The sequence below is a fragment of the Artemia franciscana genome, chromosome 6 (assembly GCF_032884065.1).
Source record: "Artemia franciscana chromosome 6, ASM3288406v1, whole genome shotgun sequence".
NCBI classification, from domain to species: domain Eukaryota; kingdom Metazoa; phylum Arthropoda; class Branchiopoda; order Anostraca; family Artemiidae; genus Artemia; species Artemia franciscana.
Window position 1 is genome coordinate 9,490,113 of NC_088868.1, and position 5,122 is coordinate 9,495,234.

Genomic DNA, 5,122 nt, shown 5'->3' on the forward strand with positions numbered 1-5,122 from the left:
TTAGCGTAAAAAGCGGAGCGTTGAGGAGGAAAAATCCCTTTCATATACAGAGTAATTTCTGTATAAGCATCTCAGACATAAGATCTTTCTATATATCAAGTTTCATTAAGATCCGACCACCCATTTGCGAGATAAAGATACCTCAATTTTCACATCTTCCATGATTTCCGGTTTCCCCATCCAACTCCCCTCAATGCCACTGGATCTGGTTGGGAATTAAAATAAGAGCTCTGAAGCACAAGATCCTTCTAAATATCAAACTTGATTAAGATCTGATCTCCCATTCGTAAGTTACAAATACATCTTTCTAATTTTTTCAAATTACCCCCCCCCCATACTCCCCAAAAGAGCGTATCCGTTACGGTTATGTCAATCACGTATTTAGGACTTGTGCTTATTTTCCCACTAAATTTCTTGTTTCGCCTCTCTTCAGGTTTCTAAGAATCATTATTGGGCCTTCTTGAAGAAATTGACTTTCTCTATGCCGTTATGATTTACAAAAGCAAGAAGTCAATGGACTAGAATTTTACCAAAGATTGGTATTCTGAGGTAAAAAAGTTGTGTGGTAGGAGTCTAGACCAGTTTGATTTCAACTTACCTGAGTCCCTAGAAGTTCCTACCAATATCCTTAAGTCCCTTCTTTCTATCTTCGAGAGCCTTCCGGTATTGTCTTATAAATTACCTTCTTATGATCTTCCACCTGCATTCCCTTCCATATCTCCGTCTGCGATCGAAAGAAGAATCGGGAAACTACGAAAAACAAGTGTCTGCCCTTTAGCTTGTTACGGAGGGGGAGGGGTATTGAAAAGATTTAAGCTGTATGGTGTTTATTGTCGATATAATTTATAGGAGATTCAACTTAAGATGAAGTCGTGGGAGTTAAATAAGTAAGGGATTAGAAACAGGAGACTGTTAATGATGCCCAATATGCTCGTTATAGAATCATTTATCGTTATAGTCTTACTTTATCATATAGATTCCTCTGAGAGTGGTCCTAAAGACCACGAGAATTATGCCTAGTGTCTGGATCAAACAGTTCGTGGTAACGAAATTTTGGTACCAATAGCTGCATCCAAAGAATCGCATTTTAATGCTGATTTTAAATATATAAGTTTCATTAAGTTTAATCTTACCCATCCAAAGTTAAGACCCTGAGAAAATTTGCGTTATTTTAGAAAATAGGGGAAAACGCCCCCTAAAAGTTATAGAATCTTAACAAAAATCACACCATCAGATTCAGCGTATCAAAGAACACTGTGGAAGTTTCAAGCTCCTATCTACAAAAATGTGGAATTTTATATTTTTTGCCAGAAGGCAGATCACGGATGCGTGTTTATTTGTTTTTTTTTCCCCCAGGGATGATCGTATCTACCCAGTTGTCCTAGAATGTTGCGAGAGGGCTCGTTCTAACGGAAATGAAAACTTCTAGTGCTTTTTTTAAGTGACCAAAAAATTGGAGGGCACCTAGGCCCCCTCCTGCGCTAATTATTTTCCCAAAGTCAACGGATCAAAATTCTGATATAGCCATTTTATTCAGCGTAGTCGAAGCTCAAAACTTTGACCAGGGCTTACATATGGTTATAATGGTTATTGGTTACATAATGGTTATTGGGAAGTGTACAGGCGTTTTCAGGAGGATTTTTTGGTTGGAGGAAGGGGTTGAGAAGAGGGGGATATGCTGGAGGAACTTTCCATCGAGGAATTTGTCATGGGGAAGAAATTTTCCATGAAGGGAGCGCAGCATTTACTAGCATTAATTAAAAAAAAAAACAATGAAAAACTTTTTTCATCTGGAAGTAAGCAGCAGCATTAAAACTTAAAACGAACAGAAATTATTACCCCTATGAGGGGCTCACCTCCTCCTAATACCTCGCTCTTTACGCTAAAGTATTTTTAGAAATGTCAACTATTTATTCTGCGGCTTTTGTGATTCAGGGATCATTCTTAATGAATTGGGACACAATTTACGCTTTAGTGTAAAGAGCGAGGTACTGACGAGGGGGCGAACCCCCTCATATATGTAATAAAAACATAAGAATACAAAAGTTCTTTACGTAAGCTAATTTATAAGTTACGTATATCTTTTACTTATAAAAAGATTCGTAAAAAATTAAAAGTTCTAGTTGCCTTTTTAATTAACCGAAAATCGGATGGCAACTCGTGTTACGGGGGGGGGGGGCTCTTATAAAGTTACGTTAATTGCAGGGTTTCTTATAAAGTTAAGTTGTTTATAACATGGGAGCTTTATAGTTAAGGGACATAGACTGAGAGGGTTCTGTTGACAAGTCTCTATAACTATGGAGACAAAATCATTATCATGACGTTCAGGTCTCCCGAGTTGGGCAGATTCCCTTGGGAACGATCCAGTAGACAATAGGAACTGTACCTGGTACCTTGACTCAAAGACAAACACAATTATTGACAATAATTTTATTTTCTTACTTCATATACAACTTCAGGTAAAATGACTTCAATGAGAGATAGCAGTATAATGCGCATCAAAGACTGAGTACAGAATAAAGACTGAATCAGGACTGAATTAATACTGAATAATACTCCTAGCCTTTGGTCTACCTTATATATCCAGAATCAACCCGGATTTCTAAATTAAGCACTGGATAGACTGACCTCAGAAATGTTGCAATACAACTCTTCTTTTAATTATACAACATATGGCCTAATCTCCTCGCAAAGATTTATTACAACGAGGGTTTTCACCTCCAGTTTGTTGACCAGACCAGAAATAGAAATCTGGTTTCTAATTGGCTTTATGAATCTAATTTTGATAGTCTAAAAAGTATCATTTTTGCTTGCTGTAAAACTTATGCCAAAGTAAAAAGTATCATTTTTTGCTTGCTGTAAAACTTGTGCCAAAAGTAAAAAGTATCGTTTTTTGCTTGATGTAAAACTTGTGCCAAAAGGCACAAATTCTATGGGATGATGAATTTACCTTTAAAATCTTTAGACATATAAGAGATTCTTATTTTAACTTTTTACAGTGAACAAATGAGTGATTTGGTTTTGAGTTCTGTAAGGGGGAGGGGGGTTGCTGGTCCATATGTTACATATCCCCAATCCCGCTGTAGATTGACGCCCTCGTCAATCAGAACATTCCCTGTCCTTAAATTTTATCTTTCTTAAAGTTTCTTATTGTCAAAACATTTTTATTTTAATTCTCTCACCTCAAAAAAATGATTATTGAATGAAAACGTATATATTCCTACACCTTGTATTGAACCTACACCTTACACTTGAATTACATTAATACATCACTTGACATGAATAAGGTTTATACGTGAATACCTGATTCCAACTGTTTGTCTTTTATTTGAATTTTTTTGTATTTATTTAGTTTTCAATTGATCTCAGGTATTCTTACAATAAAGTGCAAAATATACAACATTATATAAAAAAGAATTACCACTTGTACTTTTATTCAATTTAAACTATTAATTCACTATTTGCACTTTTAATTGTTCAATTATTTTTTTTGGAATATTATTTTTACACCAATCACAATTCTCGTGTCCTTGCCCTATTTACTGATTGAACTATTATAATGTCATTCTTTAATTTATCACCCTTAAGTGTTTTTGTTGTTTAAATATTTAGCTATTGTAAAGTCTGTCTTGTTATTACGCTTTTACAAAATGGGAAGTGCAGGACTTGGAACACCTATCCCCAGTAGTTTAAGTACAAAAGTACCGCCGGTACTACAGCTCTTCCGTCCCATTCCCGCTCTCTTCTGGATTTTAAGCGTTATTCTTATTGTCTTTAATTCATTCTACTGAGGTAGTATTTAAAACCTTACTTTGTAGTTGATTCCAAAGCTTATAAAATTAGGCATTAGAATGTTCTGTTCTAAATCTTCATCTAGGTCTGTGACGTTGCTGATATTGGGTTTCCATGTTGAATTAGGTTATCATCTATGGTGTCTTCGTGGGTATGTTGTGGTTGAGTCCGCTGACTGGATGTTACGTTTTCTCTAGTTTACGGTGTTCAGTCAGAAAGATGAGAATGATTGTAGTACGATAGATGGCGCTATTTGAGGTGTCATGTGGGTGATAGCTCTCGTTGAATCAGAGGTGTTTTTGGGCATTCTTCGGCGGTTGATGAATCATGATAGGTGTTTTCCAGTTTTTTGAACGTGACGTATCGTCGGCCAATGTCAAGAGTATGCCAAATTGTGTAATAAAAAATTTCTAGGCAGAATCATATGGTTATTAAACAGAATAACAATGATAGTATATAATTATGAAAGCGATGGTATAGAACATTGTAAATAACATTAATTATTGACATTTAATTGCACTTGTTTCAAGGATGATTCAGTATATGATAAGTAGGCTATATGATTATATGATTAAACAAGTAATACTGTTTAAAAGCGACAATTGTGCACAAAATTAATTTGGAGGTTTTTTTTTGTATATTTCTAATTCTTTATACTCCCAACGCAAGACTTTGTAGAAAAGTAACGTCTTTTTATAGCGTCATAGCCTTTCTATTGTCATGTATTAGGAATATTCAGTTTTGGAACACAATACCGAAAATTACAAGAGACAACCTCCATTCTCTTGTTTATATTAAAAAGGAACAAGTGATTAAACTTGTCAGAGGTCTAGATTTTACATAAAAATTTTCTGCCAAATATTTATATTTTTGATGTAATTGTGCCAAAAAGAAATACAATTAAATGGTATCTTAGCCTTTTAGCTGGATTACACCAACAATATTTATTAAGGTAGGGACGGGATTTTCCTGTAATCAACAAAAGATAATATTAAAACAAAAGACCACTTTTGACAAAAACTCCAAGATTTCTGGTCTCGCCCTCCAACTCCCCCAACCCCACCGGATCTGATCGAAATTTAAAGTTAGGGCTCTTAGACACGAGGATATCAAATTTCAAATTTAAAATATCAAATTTCATTAAGATCCGATCACCGTTCGTAAGTTAAAAATACCTTTTTTTTCAAATTTTTTTCCGAGCTAACCGTCCCTCCACTCCCCACAGATGGTCGAACAGGGAAACGAATATTTCTAATTTAATCTGGTCTGATCCCTGGTACACCTGCCAACTTGCATCGTCCTAGCTGATCTGAAGTGCCCGAACTAGCAA